General features: G+C 37.3%; 1 long non-coding RNA gene across 2 annotated transcripts in view; it reads right to left on the bottom strand.

Annotated features, from left to right (window-relative positions):
- The window catches only part of LOC129049171 (uncharacterized), a 52,286-nt gene extending 30,077 nt beyond the window's left edge, over positions 1-22,209 (bottom strand). Inside the window, exon 1 of one of the 2 annotated variants that reach the window (XR_008512006.2) lies at positions 21,524-22,209. This is a non-coding gene — a long non-coding RNA (uncharacterized LOC129049171). The remainder of the gene's footprint in view (positions 1-21,523) is intronic. The other variant, XR_008512005.2, reaches the window with a different exon arrangement.
- Positions 22,210-22,793: the final 584 nt, after the last annotated feature.

Genomic DNA, 22,793 nt, shown 5'->3' with positions numbered 1-22,793 from the left:
GAGTGGTACAAGGCACTAGTTCGTGAAGTGTAACATTACTTTCTGCCAAATCCTTTCCCTTGTCAAATTTTTGCCAGAATCAATTGGTTATTTTTGGAATTATTAAACATAGTACTGAATCAAGCAAATTATGCTACAAATAATACTATGCAGAGAAAGAAAATAATAGATGATTAATGCTTCAATGCAGTCTTCTTAGAATAGTGTTTTCTAATGAATTACATGATCTAGATATTTAGAAAACTGTCTTCCTACCAAGGAATGCTCCTTTATGAACTTAAAAAAATCAGAATGATGCCTTACACAAATAGTATTAATTCTTGGTTTTTAAATAAGCATTTTTCATTTAAGTAACAAATGCACAGGAAGAATATTCAGTCATCTAATTTCATATTTTCAGGACTTTACTTCCTCTGATTTTCTTAAATCATTACAGAAAATTCAATGTTTTTCATCACATCTTTATTTTAATCTTCATTGCTTTTCTGATTATAATACTATACTGATTATAAGAATAATGTTATACTGTACTACTATAAAAATTCATATATTTCAGAAAAGCATTATACAGAAAGCAAAGAATCCTGCAATTAGACAGAATTGCTACTCTTCTAGCAATCTCTGAGCACATCTTCAAATTTTCTCAATCTATTAACCTTCTTTTGACCTCTCTTTCTTCAAAATCAGCCCAGCCCCAGTTCCTTCTGCCACAATACAGCCCTGACTTTCCAGCCTACGTGCAGTGAAACACCCATAATTTTTTAAATGTACTTTGGTCCTTCAGTCTCTTTAAGCCCTGCCATTTTTCTCTTTTCTTTCTTATCTAAACATCTCAAGAATAAGGTGTATTCATTTCTCAGATCACTGAATTCTGGCTTCTTTCCCTTCCACTCAACAGAAACCATGAGGTTCTAATGTCCAAATGTAATGAACACATTTTTCTGTCTAAGAAATCTTTTCTCCAACTTTAACACTGCTGTGTCTCCTTCCTCAAAATACTTATCTCGTTGGTTTGATTACGGTTCTCTGTCCTGCTTTTCTTCCTACGTCTCTGATAATAGTTTGCTGAGTTCCTTTATTATTCCCTCTCCCTTTGTTTGTCCTTTATATGTTGATGCCTTGTCTTTGGCCCACTCTCCTCCCCACTCTACATGCACTATCTCCTCTGAGTTAGCTATTGATTTCATGGTTTCTACAACCACCTATTTCAGACTGATAACTTATAAATCTTATTCATCTCCAGCCCTTAATGGTATCATTAGGCTCCATACTCATGCATGTACCTGTATTTCCCAAAGACATCTCAAAATCAACATTGTCCAGAGTGAATTTGTCATGTCCTCCTCTTTTCCTAACCCAAGAGACCCCCTCCTGCTGTATTGACATCACCCATCTCACTACCCAAGTGAGAAACCAGGCAGTCATGTGTTACTTTTTCTTCTTCTTCATTCTTCTTACAAACGTAACCATCAACGCACATCTTGAATCTGTCCCTTTTTTTTTTTATTTAGGCCCCATTTCTCTTTGCAACTTATAAGAATAATTTTCTTGAGTCCCATCTATCAAAGTCCAGATACTGATTTTCTTTGTAGAGAAAGGAGGAAATAAAATTAATTGGATTCTGGTAATATTCTAATTCTTAATCTGAATAGTGCTTAACTAGGGGCATTCACTTTATGATCATTTGTCCAGCTGTATATTTACAATTTGTACAAACTTTGACATATGTGTTATACGTCAATAAAAATCCCTTTAAAAAAACAGGACATCTATAACTAAATAGAAAATAGTATTATGTACAATTGAAAAAGGGATATAACTATAAAGCAATATTTTAAAGAAACAATTTCGAGAAACTAGGTGTCTCAGCATAGATGCCTTAAAAAGCTATTACAACTAAATTACTGGAGAACTACCAACCACAAATAAGTATCCAATACAAACATATTATTACTATCTCAAAGAATTCATGCAGAAATTTTACTTAGATACAATCGAAAAGCTACCTGTTCCATAAAATATGCTCTAGCTTTCAAAGAAAGCTGAAAACAAAGATGATTCTCAGTTGTTTTTTCCAGCTGACATCACCAGAAAGTTCCTTTTCAATTTCATTTGTTTTAGAGGTAGCTGCAGGCTTTTCCTGGACCATGCATTAGCTAACTGTCCCTTTACAAACTTTTTCACTGTCTATGCGTACCTAGAAGACCTTCAAGTTTTTTTATCCTTATGTTCTGATGCAGAGTAGGACTACACAGACAAATATGTGCCTTTCAAAAAGGCCGGAAAATATTTCAACAGCTTCCAGGTGTCTTTCCAGGTCAGGAAAGAGTTTATATTAAGAGGTTTTTATCTTTAAAAATAGGAAACAGGTTAACTATCAACTTTAGGTCAATGTTAGATGATCTGAGAGGTTAAAATGGTATCTAAATGTCCTTGCGATAGTTTGCTGAGAATGATGGTTTCCAGCTTCATCCATGTCTCTACAAAGGACCCTAAAATTTAAAGTATAATAAAAAAAAAATGGTATCCAAATGGGCCACCTTCAGCTTGTGGTCCAGCAGGAATAGCAGAAGGAATATGAGTTGAGCAGATGAAGTTTGGTATCCACCTCATGGTCATCTATTGCCTCCATCTGTAGTTAAAAAGTGCAGCAGCCAACAGCACCCATACCTCACCACCATGCTTCCTCACATACAGGTACCGCATGGGTTCTTTTCACAGCTATTGTAGGGTGGCCTCAGCCAGTGACAATAAGCAGAGAGCCCATAGGTGCTTTTCCTCCCAGAGAGGGGCAAGTTCTCCACTCTGTCAACTCCTACAATCAACATTTAACATATTAAGTGATATATTCCAAGACACATTATCTCTGGCCTCACAGAATTCTTAGCCTGGATGGAAACTCTGATATTTTTAAACTCCATTATTCTACAATTCTAGCAAATGGGCCTTTGCTTTGTTCCCCTAGTTGTGAGCTTCCACTTCAGTAAACCACTCAGACCCACAGTTCCTGTAGAAATGGGGTTTCTCTGGCTTGCTCTTGTCAGCTACCTTTCAGGAACCACAATCTGCCCCTTAATCCCTGTCAGGCTTTGCTGAAACATTTCAAGCCAATTTCTTGTCTATTAGTCTGACTTTCTGGCTGCCTATTTGTCTACCCACCTGGAATTTCAGATGATTCATTTTTTCCTCAATGATGCATTTAGAATTGTTTATCATCTTGGATTGAACTCCCACCCTCACCTTTATGTCACATGCTTCCTGACACAGAGACTGATCTGAAAGAGGGGACTTCTCCAAAGCTCCAGCAATTTTGTCTAATGTTTCTGTAATGAAAAAATACTGAGAGAGCCCCAAATTGTTCCCACCTTCTGGTAATCATACCTATGTATAATTCCTCCTCTTGAGTATGAGTGAAAACTAGTACTTGCTTCTAATCAATAGAATATGACAAAAGTGATGGGATCCATTTCTGTGATTAGGTTACATAGGATCTTAACTTCCATCTTGCTAGCAGACTCTTATCATTGACTCTGTCTCTTGCTAGCTTTGATGTAGTGAAATTGCATATGGAGAGATCCATATGGCAAGAAACTAAAAGTGACCTCTGGCAAATAACCTGATAGAAACCAAAACTCACAGTCCAACATCCCACAAAGAACCAATCTTGCCAATAATCACGTGAGCTCAGAAGAGGATGCTTCCTCAGTTAAGCCCCAAATGAGACCCCAGGCCTGGTTGACACTTTGACTGTAGTCCTACAAGAAACCCGATGATAGAAGACCCAGCCAAACCATGCCTAGACTCCTGAGTCACAGAAACTGTGAGCTAATAAATGTGTGTTATTTTAAGCCACTAAGTCTATGGTAATATGTTATACAGCAGATCATTAATATAGTTTCCAATGTCTGCCCCACTCCCAAACGGTAACTGAAGTTAAGTGGGTTAGTTCCAGACCAGTCCCAAATTGTCACATTTTTAATAACAAGCCTCTAACTTGATAGGTATTTGAAGGCAAAGAAAGAGCAATATATTTACAGAGATCAATTTCTAGTGCTATTAATTTCAGCCATTTTTGAGTGTCTGAGGAGAGTTGGTAAAGTTAGTAAATGTCTAACAATATCTTTTATTTTATTTGGCAGAAGCATTGTTCATTTTCCTATCCTGTGACAGACTGTATTTTCAGAAGATGGCTACACCAATATCCTTTGTCCTACATACTCTCATGCAATGTGACCTTGCCACTATTCCATCAAAAGTCGGGTTTAATTCCCCTTCTCTTGGATTTGGGCCAGGTTTGATGACATGTTTATAACCAATAAAATGTGTAGAAGTGATGCTGCATTTTTGAGGCTAGATCAGAAAAGGCTGCCCAGCTCCCACTTACTCCTTCTCAGAATCCAGTTATCACACTGTGAGAAGCTGAAGCCAGATGGAGAAGCCAGTTGCAGGAGCTCCAGATGACAGGTGTAGCTGAGCCCAGCCTTTAGGTCAGGTACCAAATTCATGCATGAAGAAGCCCCCCAGTGGTTCCCCAGCAGTTTGGATCACCCCAACAATTTGAGCTTTCCCAAGTGAAACTGCAAGCATCATGGAGCAGAGACAAGGGGTGTGTGTGTGTGTGTGTGTGTGTGTGTGTGTGTGTGTGCATCAAACTGGGCTAGAATCTGGTACCCAGTTCAATTAAACGCTAATTTAGATGTTGCTGTGAAGGTAACTTTATAGATCGGATTAACACCACATCTACAATCAGGTGACTATATGTAAAGATTGTCTGGATAACCTAGGCTAGCCTTATTCAATTGGTTAAAAGGCTTTACAAACAGAGCTGAGGCTTTCCTACGAAAGAAGAAATTCTACCTGCAGATGGAAGTGTCAGCTGCTAACCTCATTTCCAGTCTACTCTTTCTGTTGGCCTGCCATAAAATATCATAAACAATAAACAAATGGTTATTTTTTATACCACTAAGTTTGAATTGTTTGTTATACAGCAATAGATAACAAGAACATTTCCTGTTACTTGGCCATTTTCTAAGGAATTCTCTAAATCACTGGAAAATACTGCTTGTATGTATTTTGCATCCCTCTCATACTTAAGGCAAAATAAAGGAAGATGTAGCGTACTGTTTCTGAATCCAAATACACTTTCATTCATTATACCATTGGGCCCTAAATCAAAGACTCCTCTGTGTCTTTAGTCAAGACTATATTAAAAATATACACAACAAAAGGCTTCCTAACCTATTCTTAGAGAAGGGAACTACATTTGTAACCTGGATTTTCCCTTGCTGCATCAACGTACCAGACTCACACAAATAATAACAATGATATCAAATTAATGATAATAAACAGTACCTCTCCAGATGCAGCCCCACCATTTTTTAGAGCCTCCATTCTCTAAAAGCTCTCCTTCTCTATCTTCAAATTTTTCTGTGTGCCCTTTTGAGGTTTCTCTTAAATGAGTAGGCAAAAAACCATCTTCTCTACTTCTGCTTGGTGCCCCCTCATTCTTTCTCAACGCTTCTTCAGCCCCCATTTGGAGTGTCCAGTGTTGAACCTGCCACTGACTTGTGAAGTCTTGTAAGGGAGGTACCCTAGTACACTATCAGCATCTGCTGTCCGTGGTGCTGATATCTGTGCCAAGGGCACTATAACCTAATGACAAAAAGCACTGCCTCATACTACTGATAAAAACCACTGGCCCCAGACATCAGAGCCAGAGCTTCATTCTGGATTTTGCCAGATGCTCCCATAAAAGATATTGACTATTCTCATGGTTCTGGGGACAGGGTTTTGTTGAAGCTGCAAGTGTTATTAATATGTTGGTACCCTAAATATACCAAAGTTCCATATTCTCTGTACTCACCTTTTTAATCCCTTCATTTTTTTTTGTACCATGCTTCTTTAACCAGAACGAATACAGTTTGCTTACTGCTCTTGCTGTGTTACTAAGTTTTTGGTGAAAATGGGTTCTTCCCATTTTCATCTTTAGCCCTCAGTTTCCTAGAGATAAATTCATGAGCATTATGCTGAAAATCAAATCTCAATAGCAGACAATATGTTGTATTTAAAATTGGCTCCCACTTCTAATTATCCAGCTTGCCTGTTAATTGTCTGTTCTCTTGAAATAAGCTCATTCTGGAGAGTTTTCTCAGGCCTTCTTCCTAACAGACCATGAGTGAACCTGCCCTGATGTCTCTCATTCTAAGATAAGCAAGACTCAGGCTGTATTTGGAAATCCCCACTATACTACATTTCTTTAAAAACCTAGTTTAGTTGAGAGAATGAGTTCTTGTTTCATCCTGACAAGCAAAGAATCCAGGTCCTCAATTTTAATTAAAACATCTTATTGTGGCCAAGCATGGTGGCTCACACCTGTAATCCCAGCACTTTGGGAGGCTGAGGCAGGTGGATTGCTTGAGCTTAGGAGTTTGAGACCAGCCTGGGCAACCTGGTGAAACCCCGTCTCTACAAAAAAATACAATAAAAATTAGCCGGGTGTGGTGGCACATTCCTGTAGTCCCAGCTACTCAGGAGGCTGAGGTGGGAAGATCGCTTGAGCCCAGGAGGTGGAGGCTGTGGTGAGCCCAGATTGTGCCACTGCACTCCATCCTAGGCAACAGAGGGAGACCCCTGTCTCAAAAAAAATCTTATTTTGGTTTGTTTGCTTATTTGGATTTGCTAATTCTAATCTTGTAAAGAGTATAGTAGTTAAATGATAGTCTTTGGAACAAGTCTATCTGGGTTCATCCTAGTTCCACCAATTATTAGCTGTGAGACTTTGGAAAAGATACTTATCACTCTGTGCTTCCCTGTTTCTAGCTATAAGATGAATTTAGTGATAGTATATATAGCCTAGGATTTGAGTAAAGATTAGTTCACATTAATAAGCAGCATAGGCATATAAACTCATCAACACAGTGATTGGTATAAAGTAAGCATTGCATATGGATTTGCTAATATTATTAAACAACTGTTTAGTTGCTGTAACCTTATCAGTTATCACCCATGCAAAGAGCTTCTCATTTAGTGGCACTAGATGAGTAATAATTGATGTGGTCTGGGCATGTGCCAAGTATTATATTTACTTAACACTTCTGTGAAATCTGAATTGGAGAAATAGGATATATAAAGGAAACTGTGCAAATATTTGTACTTATTTGTAATATGGCATTAAATTCCAGCACATGCTACAATCGTAAGAGTATGTTGCTTGGGAGCTAGTTTGCAAGCAAATGTGTTTTATTGGCATATAGACATCTTTCCTCTGTAAATGCAGCCATGCATTTTAACCAGCAGCTGGCACAGATACATGATATTTATAAATTAGATATATATGTAGCTCATATACAAGGTCCTGTGTGTCAAGCAATATAATTTAATTATATTCTATCAACAAAATGGCAAATTTATACCTATTTCAACCAAAAAAATTCTACAAACAAATATAGAATATTCACTGCTAATTTGTGTATTTTCCTTATTCATTAGCTAAAAATACTGGGCACCACTAAATAATGAATTAACCAAAAAAAAATAAGGTACAAGTAAAAATTTAGATTCATACACACACAAAAATCTATGCATGGATATTCACAGCAGTTTTACTCCCAATAGCCAGAAATTAACTCCTAGTAGCCAAATGCTCTTCAACAAGTGAAGAGATAAACAAACTATGGTACTTAGTACTATATTTGGTCTTTCCAAATCATGAAATACTACTCAGCAATAAAAAGAAATGAACTGTTGATAAATGCAACAACTTGGATGAATCTCAAGGGAATTGTTCTGAATGAAAAACAGTCCATCTCAAATTATATACCATATGATTCCATTTATATAACATTTTTCAAATGACAAAATTATAGAAAGGAAATTGATTGGTGGTTGCTAGAGGCTGAGGGAAGGAGAGAAATGGATATGACTATAAAAGAGTAGCATAAGGAACCCTTGTGGTGGTACTGCTCTGTATCTTGGCTCTCGAGCTTTATAATCCACACATATAAAAAATTCATAGAACTAGATAATAAATGAGTGCATGTAAACTTGATAAAATCTGAATAAGGTTGATGGATTTTATCAATAGCAATTTCCCAGCTGTGATACTATGCTATAGTTATATAAGATGTTGCCATTAAAAGAAACTAGGTAAAAGGTATATGGAAACTCTCTGTATTATTTCTTAAGACTGCATATGAATCAACAATTATTTCAAGACAAAAATTTTGTGAAAAAGTGTACCTAAGAACTTTCATTAAGGTATTATATAAAATATCAACTTAAAAATTAGAAATCTAAAAGTGGTTTTATTTCATTACCTTTCAACTCACAATATCTGCTATTTTAAAAGCAGCAATTCCATCATTCTGATTCTATAAATGTTCACTCACTGCCTACTGAGCTCTAGGCACAACAGAAGACATTTCAGCAAAGAAAATATTATATGACCTATAAAGATATTCTTTTGGTAGGTACTATGATCCCTACTTTACAAATGAAAAAGCAGATTTAGTGACATTAAGGAACTTGCCCAAAACCTCATATCCATTACATAGCAGGTCTGGCATTTGCTTCCAGCCCAGTGTTTTTTCCAGTCCTTTATCAGTGTAGCCTCTGTACTTCATAAACCAAAATACCAGCTATTTAGAATAAATTTGGGAACTTAAATGATGGGTTTTGTGTTTACTTTTTCAACACAATAAGGGGTTCACCAATTCCTTGTAAATAACCAGTGAAAGAGAAGTTCTTGCTTCTGCATGAACCCTAAGGGACAGGGGCCAATGAAGATCAGGCCCCGCTCTGGTGGACAGGAATTTGAGCGAGGCTAGTGATGGTGGTAGGTGAGTGCAGTGGAAACACTATTGGAAAACTGAGCTTTGGTCAGGAGGTGAGACTGCTCTTTTTGTCACAAGCTTCTCAGTTGAAAGATGCCCTAATAACCTAACTCAGCCCCATCTGCTTTTCCCAGACAGAGCCATTGGCAGAAATCCAATCCAAGCACATCACATCGTACTTTGGGGACTTACTAACATTTCATCTCTTGAGGGAGAATGCCTCAACTGTGAGGCCACCTGGGGAAAACCTTACATAGGCTATCTAGAATGGGGAGTTGGGTAGTTAGTTTAACTTCCTTCATTGTCCATAATACTAAACACTTGGATTCTTAAACATCTTTAGTTCCCAGGAGCAAGCACTGCTCTTTCACTGGTCATTTACCTCTAAGATTCAGCCAGAGAAGTGAGAGCCTAACCATCATTGAATGAATTGATCCAAAATGAAAACCTGGAGGCCAATAAGCTAAGAAAAATCATGAAAATTTGCTGATAATGTTTTTAAAGTTCAAATGCCTGTATTATCTTGAAAAAGGTGCACACAGCCAGAACGGGCAAGAGCTAAGTGGCAGATGCCCCCTTGCAGAAAGTCAGTCACTCTTTAGTTCTTAATTCCAGCAGGGCCTGCTTGACCCAGGTGAGTTACTGGCTGGCTCCAGAAGGCCTTCCAGTTTGCAAACTTTGACTTGGGGAGGTAAGTCTGCTCATTCTTTATAAATGACACCTGTGAAAATAACCTGTGTCTCAGAGACTTTCCAGAGGCATCAAGCTCACTATTCAACAGTGTACAGAATGCACTTCCTCAGCCTTTGTGAAAATTCATATTATACCCTAGACTTTAGGGGCAGGGAAGGTAGCATAATAGCAAAAAGCTCTAATAAGAAAATTTGATTGAAGGAGTTAGAAATTTTTTAAAAATAAGCTACGTATATTTACTGACCACTTACTATGGGCAGTAGTGGCTGTGGTTAAAAAAAAAAAAAAAAAGTAAAGTACAAGCATAGTAAAGCACAAGTGCATTTTTTTGTTGTTGTTGTTGTTGCTTCTCAGGCTTTTCTAGTGTTTGTTTAGCTTCCCAGACCCCTTGTCCTCCTGGGTCTACAAACTTATTTTAACAAGCACTCTGCGGAATTTTTATCCTGAGGGAGTTTGGTAAATATTGCATTATCTTATTTTATCTTACCACATTCCTATAAAGACAGATACTATTCCTGAAAGGAAAACACAATTTAGATTAGCTTATTTGCCAAGGTCTCTGTCTTAGTTCTTTTGTGCTGCTATAACAGAATACCTGTGACTGTGTAATTTATAAAGAACAGAAATTTACTTCTTACAGTTCTGGAGGCTGGAAGTCCAAGACCAAGGTGCCAGTATTTGGTGTGATGAGGACCTTCTTGTTGTGTCCGTAGAAGGCAGAAGACAGAAGGGCAAGCTAGCCAAATACTGGCTGGCTATGTAATGCCTCCAGGGCCTTAATCCCATTAATGATGGAGGAGCCCTCAGGGCTGAATCACCTCTTACAGGCTGCACTTCTTAATGCCATCACATTGGCAACACCTGAATTTTGGAGGGAACACATTCAAACCATGGCAGGCACACTGCTATTGAATTGGTGTAAATCAAGAGTACACCTAGATCAGGTATTCACAAACTATGGCTCATGGACCTAATCCAGCCCACTGCCTATTTTTTGTTTGTTTGTTTGTTTGTTTGTTTTCTGAGATGGAGTCTCGCTCTGTCTTTCCCAGGCTGGAGTGCATTGGCATGACCTCAGCTCACTGCAGCCTCTGCCTCCCAGGTTTCAGCGATTCTCCTGTCTCAGCCTCCTGAGTAGCTGGGACTACAGGCATGTGCCACCATACCTGGCTAATTTTTGTATTTTTAGTAGAGACAGGGTTTCACCATGTTCTCCAAGCTTGTCTCAAACTTCTGACCTCAGGTGATCCACCTGCCTCGGCCATCCAAAGTGCTGGGATTACAGGCATGAGCCACCATGCCCAGCCTATTTCTGTTTTGTATTTAGATAAAATATACAGAACATAAAATTTACCACTTTAGCCATTTTTAAGTTGTAATTCAGTGGCATTTAGTACATTCACACTGTTGTGCCATCATCACCACCAGTCACCTCCAGAATTTTTTCACCATTTCAAACTGAAACTCCAAAACTATTAAACAATGACTCTCCATTCTCTCTTTCACCCAATTTCTGAAACCTACCATTCTATTTTCTTTCCTTTTTTTTTTTTTTTTTTTTTGTGATGGAGTTTTGCTCTTGTTGCCCAGGCTGGAGTGCAATGGTGTAATCTCGGCTCACCACAACCCCTGCCTCCCAGGTTCAAGCAATTCTCCTGCCTCAGCCTCTCAAGTAGCTGAGATTACAGGCATGTGCCTCCACGCCTGTATTTTTAGTAGTGACGGGGTTTCTCCATGTTGGTCAGGCTGGTCTCGAACTCCTAACCTCAGGTGATCCACCGCCTCGGCCTCCCAAAGTGCTGGGATTACAGGCATAAGCCACCGTGCCCGGCCTATATTTTCTGTCTCTATGATTTTTGACTAATCTAGGTACCTTATATAAATGGAATAATACAATATTCATCTTATAGTGACTGGCTTATTTCACTTAGCATAATGTCTCCCAGATCTATGCATGTTATAGCATGTGTCAGAATTTGCTGCCTTTTTAAGGCTAATAATATTCCATTGTATGTAGTATATGCTATTATTTTTTATCCATTCATCTGTCACTAGACACTTTTATTGCTTCCATCTTTTGGCTATTGTGAACAATGCTGTTATAAATATGGGTGTACAAAAATCCATTCAAGTCCCTGCTTTCAATACACAGAAGTAGGATGCCTGGATCATATGGTAATTGTATTTTTAATTTTTTGAGGAACTGCCATATTATTTTCCATAGCAGCTTCACCATTTTACATTCCCACTACAAATGCACAAGGGTTCCAATTTTTCCATATCCTTGTCAACACTTGTTATTCTCTGGTTTTTTAATCATCCTAATCATATGAGGTGGTATCTCATTGTGGTTTTGGTTTGCAGTTCCCTGCTTTTAGTGATATTGAGCATTTTTCATGTGCTTATTGTTCATTTGTATATCTTCTTTGGAGAAATATCTACTCAAGCCCTTTGTTTATTTTTTAATTGGGTTGTTTGTTTCTTGTTGTTAAATTGTAGGAATTCTTTATTTATTCTGGATATTAATCCCTTATCAGATATATGATTTGCAAATATTTTCTCTGTGACTTTTCACTCTGTTGAGAATGTTACTTAATGCACAGAAGTTTTTACTTTGATGAAATCTATGTGGTTTTTTTTTCTTTCATTGTCTGTGCTTTTGGTGTCATATCCAAGACACCACTGTAAAGTTCAATGTCATGAAGCGTTTCCCTTATGTATTCTTCTAAAGGTTTTAGAGTTTTAGCTCTCAGGTTTAGGTCTTTTATTCTCTTTGAGTGAATTTTTTGTGTATAGTATAGGCAAAAATTTATTGCTGCCCAGGGAACACTGATTTTTAAATTAAAAATGTGAGTCTTTAGCATTGCCCCTCTTTCAGCTGCCATAGCTGGCTCTTCTGTGATTTTCTCCCCCTCTAAGTATGTGTGTTTAACAGAACTTACATTTTCAACCTTTTTGCTGACGTATTCTCTCTGACATTATTTCAACTTTGACTTTTTTCCAAAGAATTTTTATTGCTAGTAGCCCCAGAGTTTACACCAAATCAATCAACCCATTAAAACTCTGCAAAATTAACACCTATAATTCTACTTGGCCTTTATTGAAATAAAAATGGGGCTGGTTTTGTCCTCTATCTTCAATCCCTTCTTGGGGAATCAGCCCTGCCTCCTCTTGTCAGATTAAGGTACTGGAAACCAAGATAGGATGTTAGTGAAGACATATTTATTTTGGAGGAAGTGGGGAAGTTATGATTCACATACCACACAATTCAACGATTTAAAGAGTATAATTCAATAACTTTTAATATATTCACAAAGTTGTGCATCTGTCAGCACAACTAATTTCAGAACATTTCTGTCACCCCCCAAAAAAATAACAAACCCCATAGCCCTTGTCTCTGACCCTTCCACACCCCCTAAGCCCTGGGAAGCCACTAATCTACTTTCTTTTTTCTTTTTTTTTTTTTTTTAAGACAGGGTCTTACTCTTTTACCCAGGCTGGAGTGCAATGGCACAATCATTGCTCACTGCAGCCTCAAACTCCTGGGCTCAAGCAGTTCTCCCACCTCAGCCTCCCAAGTAGCTGAGACTACAGGAAAGTCCCACCATGTCCAGCTTTTTTTTTTTAGTGGTAGGACTCTTGCTTTTTGCCCAGGCTGGTCTTGAACTATTGGCTTCAAGGGATCCTCCCACCACAGCCTCCCAAAGTGCTGGGATCACAGGTGTGAGCCACTGTGCCTGGCCTACTTTCTATCTTTATAGATTTACCTATTCTGCACATTTCATGTAAATGGAATCATATGATATGTATTCCTTTGTGACCGGCTTCTTTCACTTAGCACAGTGTTTTCAAGGTTCATCTATGTTGTACCACGTAGAAGTAAATTTCTTGTAATCACCAAATAATGTTTCATTGTATCGATATACCACATTTTATTTATCCATTAATCAGTTGATAGACTTTTGGGCCATTATGAATGTGCTGCTATAAATACTTGAATATAGATTTTATGCAGACTTATGTTTTCATTTCTCTTTGTTATATACGTAAGAGTAGAAATTCTGGATCATATGGTAAGTATGTTTAACCATTTGAGGAACTGCCAGCCTGTTTTCCAAAGTGGCTGTATTATTTTGCATTCCCACCAGTGATCTAAGAGGGTTTCAATTTTTCAACATTCTTGAAAATACTTACTGTCTTTTTTATTCTAGCCATCCTAGTGGGTGTGAAGTGGTAATTTATTGTGAGCTGAGTCACATTTTTGATAGCATCAACTAAGTCTTGTGGGATACTCAAGCCCTCTGCACACCTGATTCTCAGTGAGTTCAAGTCTAAGTCCCCAGGCTCCCTCCTGCTCCCCAGACTTCATTGCTCTTTCTCTACAATGACTGCTGTACTCCAATCCCTCCCAGCCCCTGGTCCTGCTTGAAGAAGGCCCTTATCTACATGACTCCAAAGATCTACATCTGAGTGTCAGACCCTCCTACAATAAGCTTGCAGATTTTGTGTCAGCTTCCAGGAGCTTACTGAAATCTCTGAAATTCTATGTGCCCCTGGAGCATTTGTTGATGCTCATTCCATTTCATTGAACTATATTTATCAGGTAATAGTTAAAATTAAGAAATCTGAGCTTTTTTTGCTTTTTGCTTTCCCACTTTAGGTTGCCTTCTGGGCCTTCACTTACCAATGGTCCTTGGGCACCAAAGGAGGTTGCCATGTTGCCATGGATCCATCTACTTCAAATGCTATTTATTAGAATTCTGTCTCTCTCTCTATGACAAAGATAATGCCCCATGTGGGTGTTTTTACTAAGATCCTTTCTCTAACACAAGAGTTATTTCTAGTTCTCACTGATTTGCACAGCAAGGATGACTGATGTTTCCAGAATTGAATATATGACCAAGTCCTTTCTGACTCAGAATAACCATCTCTTTGTTCATCCCTGAATTCTCTCTAGTAACCCACACTGTTGCCTTATCCCCATAGGGACTTTTTTCTGGAAGGGCGATTAACCTCAAATATTATAGTGTTTCCAAACCAAAGTGTCTTTAAGACTGGTAATTTTTCTAAGGAAAGAGCAGGATGGTCCCTAAAAAAGATTCTTAGGCCAATTTATTTATACTTTTAAGTCCTTTTGGCTGATTTTCTTGGTCTAAAATTGTAATTTAGGTATCAAATTATTTCAGTGTTTGCTACTTCTGGATTAAAGGTTTGTCTCTAAATTCATGGTTTCTCTTACAATTTAGTAGCATGTATTGTTTAACATTCAAATTTTTTCAAGATGTTTCTTCCAAGTGGAAAAAGAAATGAATTCATTATCTGAATTTTTTGATGTTGGGAAATGCAAATAAAAACAACAATCAACAAACAAGCAGTTGTTTTCTTTACAATTACTACAAGCTATTACAATGGCTAAAATCCAAAACCTTAACACCACCAAATGCTGGCAAGAATATGGAGAAACAGGAACTTTCATTCACTGCTGGTGAGAATGCAAATGGCACAGACACTTTGGAAGACAGTTTGGTGGTTTCTTACAAAACTAAGTATACTCTTGCCATATGATCCAGTAATCACATTCCTTGGTATTTACCCAAAGAAATTGGAACCATGTCCCTACAAATACCTACACATGGATGTTTATAACAGCTTTATTTATAATTGCCAAAACTTAGAAACAACTGAGGCATCCTTAAGTAGGTGCATCGGTAGATAAACTGTGATTTTTCCAGACAATGGAATATTATTCAGTGCCAAAAGCAGTTAGCTGTCATGCCATGAAAAGACATGAAGGAAACTTAAATGCATATTACTAAGTAAGAGAAACCAATCTGAAAAGGCTACATACTGTATAATTCCCATTAAATGACATTCTGGGAAAGGCAAAACTATGAAGACAGTAAAAAGAGCACTGGTTTACAGTGGGTAGCAGTAAGAAAAGAATAAGTGGGCAGAGCACAGAAAATTTTGAGGGCAATGAAACTACTGTGTATGATATTATATTAGTGAGTACATGTCAATATAAATTGGTCTGAAACTATAGAATGTATAACACCAAGAGTGAACCGTGTAAACTGTGGGCCATGTAAACTATGGAGTCTGGATGAAATGATGCATCATGCAGGTTTATCAGTTATAACACAGGTCCCACTCTTGTGGCAGAGGTTAATATGGGGAGAGGCTACATATGTGTGAGGGCAGAAAGTATTGGGGAATCTCTGTACCTTGCACCCAATGTCGCTGTGAAATTAAAACTACTCAAAAAATAAAGTCTAATTAAAAAGTTATTACCTTTATAATATTGGTAGCAATGCCCTTGATGTTTAGTATATTATTGTAAGCCAGAATATAATTTTTATAAATAGCTCCTCTCATTTTTTACACCTCTCCTTATCCCACATTTGATTTATTAATGAGTTTTATTCATTCTGCTTCCATAATACATCCTGGGATTTTCCCCTTCTGTTCATTTAGACTGTCATCCCTGTGGGAAAGTCTACTACCATCATCTATCAACTAGGCAATGTATTAAGGTTCTTTCTCTTCATTGTTCTCCCTGATTCCTTTTGTCTCCCTTCAATCCACCCTCCATACAACAGCCTGAGGCTCCTGTCATTCCTCAACTAAAACTCAATGGTGTCCCCTGTCCCTACAATAAAAATCCAATGCCCTTAACATGACTAAGGTGTAAGAAGCCCTGTGCTGATCTAGCTTCTCAAAACTTATTCTAACCCATGACCACTCTCCTCTTTATTTCCAAAGCTACACTCATATCAGCCTCCTCTAGGTTCCTCATATTAATACTTGCCACATCCTTTCACTAGGGTCTCTGTAAGTGTTGTTTCCTGGGCCTGGCATGGCCTTCTCATTTTCTTCTCTTGAAATCGCCAGCTCAAGTCCCTGCTCAAATGTCACTACCTCAGAGAGACTTTCCTAACCAGACAACCTAAAACTGGTTCACTGCCAGCCCCTGGTTCTCTCTCATAGCATCTTACTTTTTTTTCAAAGATATTTCACAATCTGAAATTTCATCTTTATCAGTATTTACTTCTTTTCCCTCCATTATATAAGTTCTAATAAGGCAAGGACTAGTTTTGTTTTGATCCACTTTATAACAGTACCTAGCACATTGTAGACCCTCATAAAAACATGAATGAATGAAAGGACAAATGAAAAAAAATCAGTGCTCAAAGATGTAGTAGTCCCTCCTTACCTGTGGTTTCACTTTTTCCAGTCTCAGTTACCCGCAGTCAACTGCAGTACAAAAATATTACATAGAAAATTCTAGAAAGAAACAATTCATGAGTTTAAAATTGTATGCTATTCTGAGTAGTATGATGAAATCTCAGGCCATCCTGCTCTGTCTCATGTAGGGATGTGAATCATCCCTTTGTCCAGCATATCCTTGCTGCCTAATCAACCAGACTGTTAGTCACTGAGCAGCCGCCTCAGTTATTAGGTTAACTGTTGTGGTATGTCAGTGCTTGTGTTCAAATAATCTTTATTTGACTTCATAATGGTCCCAAAGCACAAGAGTAGTGATACTGGCAATTCGGATATGCCGAAGAGAAGCTGCAAAGTGCTTCCTTTAAGTGAAAAGGTGAAAGCCCTTGACTTAATAAGTAAAGAAAAAAATCATACACTGAGGTTGCTGAGATCTACAGTAAGAACAAATCTATTTGTCAAACTGTGAAGAAGGAAACAGAAATTCATGCTAGTTTTGCTGTCCTACCTCAAACAGCAAAAATTACATCCACAGTGCATAAGTGCTTAGGCAAAATAGAAAAGGCATTAAATCTGTAGGTAGAAGACATAAGCAGAAATTTGTTCCAATTGACAGCAATCTGGTTCACTACTATCCACAATTTCAGGCATCTTGGAACATATCCCCTGCAGATAACAAGGGACTACTTTATACAACATTTGTTCAAAGTAGGAGCTAATCCTGTTCTAAATCAGAAACAAAACCATAATTCCTTCTGTTTTCATCCAGCTCTTGAGCCATTGTATTATACTTTTCCTCAACGAGCATAAAGGATTGTTTTTCTGGTTATACATAGAGTAGAATGGCAGAAACTAAGGACTTTCAGAATTCAAACCCCTAATTCCAAAGCTGCCACATTCCATGACTAATGTGAACCATAGGCTATCACTAATATAGATTAAACTATTGTGAATATAACTATTAATTCTTAATCAATAATTATTGACAGCTATATTCAAAACTGGAAGACCCAGAGAATAGTTACTACTTCAATGGATTTTTCACTGAATCATAACATCAATATAATACCTTATTTTACTGTTAAATCTAAAATAATGAATGTTATCATGAATTAATAGGAGCAACTTTTATCATAATATCATATATATTTGTTTTAATGACTCTGTGTACTGTTTCATTTGTACCCACTAGCCTTCCAGTTATCTTCTGTTTAAATCTGAGCAACTTTGAAAATGAATGAAGTTTATAAGCTCTACTGAGAATGTAAAACATTGCATGCTAAATTGGTTTGAAGTTTTTCTACTTCATATCACTTATTAGTCACAGACTGTACAACTTGGAAAGATTAAAAGTCTAAAAAGTATTTGAATTCTACAGACTTCTTTGGTTTCTAATTTTATAAAATTTCTTTCAAATTTTTCTCAGAATTGACTACTTCATCATATTCAGTCTATGAGAAGCACTCCTGCTTAACTCTGGCCATTTTTGTAGTCCCTAGACATGTATCTATCACTGTTATAGTCATCATTGTTTTCTAGTAACGCATACATGATCTCATGTCATAGAGATGTAGTTATATATGTGCTCATGTTCTCCCCTATTTTATATATTTTGTCCATCTTTTTTATTAGATCATAACTCTCTTGTGATGGAAATCATGTCTACAGCTGCATCTTTTGAAACTTTCCACAGATCCTGGCAAAGCACTCTGCCCATTGTAGCTACTTCATAAACATTGGCTCATTGCCTAAAGAAAGCAATTGACAACTCAGTCATAAAGAATTCACAATGGCACATAAATTTATCAGTTTAATTTTTTATGTTCCTGTGAGAGGTGATGTACAAAACTATTTTCTAATCTTAGGTGAGATCAACTCTTACAATCAGTCTAATAAGTATAAGAAAAAAACTAAATAACATTTACATTTGTGGTTGCCTAATTTTGTAATATAGGCTTTTCAGTATGTAAAAGTTAAACTTGCATGAACAAAATTGGAAAGGAATGTATTCCGTTTATCTGAATTTCCTTAATTTGCTTCTTTCCTTAATGTACAAATTTGAGATGTGTGATATCAACTTGGGAGACATATATCAACAATAATATTTTATAAGAGCATTTTCTAAAATAATACAAAAATGCAAAATAATAGGATGGATTTGTTGGAGAAATAATGGGCTTTGAATCTGGATATTTCTGGGTTCAGATCTCGGCCCTGCCACTTACTCATTACATGACCTTGCATGTGTCACTTCCCCTCTCAAAGTCCTGGTTATTTCAACGGTAAAATGGAATAAATAATCTACCACACAGTGTTGTTATGGGGATTGAATGAGTCAGAATCCATAAAATGCTGACTACAGATAGTGCAAACAAATGCCTAGATAATATTTTTATTACATTTTCTTCCATAATAGCTTCCCTTTTGTTACAGATATTGGCTGCTGGAATGGGATATAGTGGGAGGAAGAAATTATGCAAATCTCTTGGGTGATCAGGTAGCTGCTGCAACAGGTAGCAACGTTTCTCACCCCAGTTTCTCCCCTCCTCCTCACAATAAACAAGGCTTTTCAGCCTTGTTTATTTGTGTTGTGTAGTGTTCCTCTCTTTTTACATAATATTTTTATTCTCCTCTCTGTTTACATAATACTTTCATTTTAAAACAAAAGATAAGGTTATGGCAACATCTGGGCATTGCCCCCCCAAAATCTTCCATAATCCTTAAGAGACTCAGCAGTCTCAAGTCCAGTTAATCTCACCTCCCCTTCCCACACACACACCAGTCTCTCCTCACTATGATCCACCCCCACCCACATTTGTCACCAGAATTCTTCTCTTACAGTTTAGCCTTGGGCCTGTCTTTCCACATTCAAGAACATTCTGGCACACCCCATTTCCTAAAGTTAAACTTTTTGCTTTGGCTCCCACGGCCTTCCATAATCTAAAACCCATCTTGCTTTCTACTCTAAACTCTCACTACACTCTGACGGGGTCAAAGCGAGTTATTGATCAATCTTGAATATGCCCTAAACCACATGCCTTAATTATGGCTCTTCTCTCTACCTAATACACCAAATTTCCATGTATAACTATTAAAACCCTATCTTTTCTTTAAAATCCAATTAACATATCTTACTTTCTTTGGCTTAATCTACCTAAAACTCACTCTTATCTCCTCTTCATTACCTGAGCGCTTGCTCACCATTTAAATTCCAAATGTGAGTTATATCCTCTTTGGAGTCCCCCAAGATAAATTTCCCCATGTCTCTAACTTCAGGTAGAATCAATCACTGCACTAAACTATTTGTTATCCATTTCCCTTGTAGTCTTTCCCTATAATACTTTGCTGGTCTCACTTGCTCATCTCTCCCCCATTAGACTCCCTGTCCTTTAAGAGCAGGTTCTATATGCCCAATACACACCACTTATTCCTCTGTGTAATGTCCCTAAATGCATTTGCTGAATAAATGAAACACTTCATGAAGACTGCACTGTTCTTTCCCAGATTTCATCCAAATACACTTTTTCTCTCTGTGGCACAACATCTCTCTGTACTTCTATTATTGGACATAACCACATTATTCCCTGATGTATGATTACACGTGTCCTTGTCTTTTCCTTCTTACTAGATAACAAAATCCCTGAGAGCAACAACAGGGTGTTTCTCAAGGAGACACTCATGCCTACCACAGTTTTTCAAATGAGAGGTGTTTACCGAGTATGAACAGCTTTGTAAGTCTTTAAACTACATCAGAAAGGCCATCAGAAGAGCATGACTCATGCTTGCTCTTTGAAGAGACAGTACTATCATTTGCAAAAGTTGATGTAATTTAAATCAAATTTATTAATCCCTAAAGTAACAGGACAGGTCCACCAAAATTATTCAGACCAGGAGGTGGAAACAGACTGGTAGTGAAAGAATAATGCACCCTTGGTATAAAGTAATAGACAGAGCAGTGACTAGGATTAACTTTATAGAGTTCTTGACCACTATCAATTAGTATTACCACATTTTCAAGTGTTTCGAAAGAAAACTAAAATATGTATTTTATATAATATCCCCCCAGTTTGTTAATGTTGGTAACCAATTCACCTTAAAAGAATAAAAAACACAGTACAATCAAAACTTAATACATCTCTGGGTCAGGTAAGAACTATAAGCTGTAAAATTTCCTGATGTCTCTTCTCTGGATTGATTGTAATGCCTCCTAGTCATTGAAAGTTCATTTTGAGTAACGCCCTGTGCTAGGAATTCTGCATTAATCATACAATTAACTTTGCCTTCCTATAATCTGGGTATCATTGATCTGGATTACATTAAAATATCCACTTTACAAATGAAGAAACTGAGACACTGGGAGATTTAAGTTATACACATCAGATGATGTTATCAAACATGTCACCCTCCCTTGAGAAAACTCAGATTTTTGACCAACTGCAATGTAAAAATGACTTTGAGTCATGCATGCTTCCAAGCGTGCTATTATTTTACTTCTCCCTGGTATTTTGATCTCCAAAATACCTGATCAAAACAAAACCAAGGTTGAGAACTTCTTCTCTAGAAAACAAAAGTAAGTGGAGATATACCTAATGTAAATGACGAGTTAATGGATGCAGCACACAAACATGGCACATGTATACATATGTAACAAACCTGCACATTGTGCACATGTACCCTAGAACTTAAAGTATAATAAAAATATATATAATAGAAAAGAAAATAAAAGTAAGTAAAATTGCTAAAATTTGTTATATACATATATATATAAATCTTACCTTAAGGCTATCACTGTTGGTCTTTCAAAAGACAGCCCACTATAAACATTGCATAGAAAAACATCTCAAATATCTTTATCCAAATGTGAGATTAAAGCCAGGAAGAATAGAAAAAGCAGGGGTGAAGCCAAGAATGATGGCACAGACATTTGGGAAAGATTAAAACTAATAAGCACTGCATTCAGAAAACTTTTTAAAGTACAGACTATATTCAAAGGTGTGTGTTCAAGGAGTTATTTTAACAGCCTAGAGGAGAGATGATGATGTCAGATTTGTGAGACAGTTCAGAACTAGAATTCATAGGAATTGGTGACTAATTTGAAGTGGAGGGTACTTGAGAGGGAGTAATCAGGGATGATGACTTAGAGAGCAGGAGGAGGATGGTGTTGTCATTAACTAAGATAAGGAAACATACAGAAAAGAGCAAAACTTGGTGTGGAGTAGATAATGGAGTATATTGACAATGAAAGAGGGTTCCAGAGGGCACGGCGAAGTGGACAGATGGCACTCAATAAAACAAGAGCCAGGCAGAAGAGGGTGAGTTGGATGAAGATGAGATGGCATTGAGAGCCTAGGAGAGGGCAGGAGTCCAGGTATCCTTGTCTCCTAGGTCATTTTCAAGAGTCACAAGAGAGTCTGACAATTACCAAATGGCCTGGAGAAACATGGTAATGATGGAATAGGGCAGTGCACTAAAGTTCAGTTCGAATATTCCAAATGGTACTATGCTGTCACAGTTCAGTGGTTCCAACTCCACGGAATCATTGCTTGTTATTTACAATGTAAGCAAGGCCATTGAGTTTCAAATTGTGCTGTGCAAAGCCCAAAGGATTTTATTGAGGAGCTTTAGGGTTCACAGAACACTGAAGGAATCAAGTTCTGGACCCCATCCTAATCCAATCAGTGAAATTTTCTCAGTTTTTTTATATGTTGGGCTTCTTATTTAAAGGCCCCTGATAAAAAGAATTCCTTTGCTTTAAAAAAAAAAGCTTAAAAAATAACTGAAGTATCTTATCCAATTTTGAAGTACATCTGAAGTATTATTTTGTATTATAAAGTAATGATGTTTATAAATCACAGTCAATTTAAAGATATCCTACTAATAATGCCATTCTTGCTGACACTTCTACTAGTTGCATTCTTGAGTTGGAGAAAAAGACTAAAGATATTTCTAGTGTGGTAGGAGTTTTACAAAACCCAGCTACACCAGTGGCAATGTGTTGTTTATGTGAAAGTCATCCTTCCTAAGTGTTAATAGAAATAAATGTTG

Source organism: Pongo abelii, chromosome 10, assembly GCF_028885655.2.
Source record: "Pongo abelii isolate AG06213 chromosome 10, NHGRI_mPonAbe1-v2.0_pri, whole genome shotgun sequence".
Taxonomy (NCBI): Eukaryota; Metazoa; Chordata; class Mammalia; order Primates; family Hominidae; genus Pongo; species Pongo abelii.
This window is presented reverse-complemented; position numbering and strand designations above follow the sequence as displayed.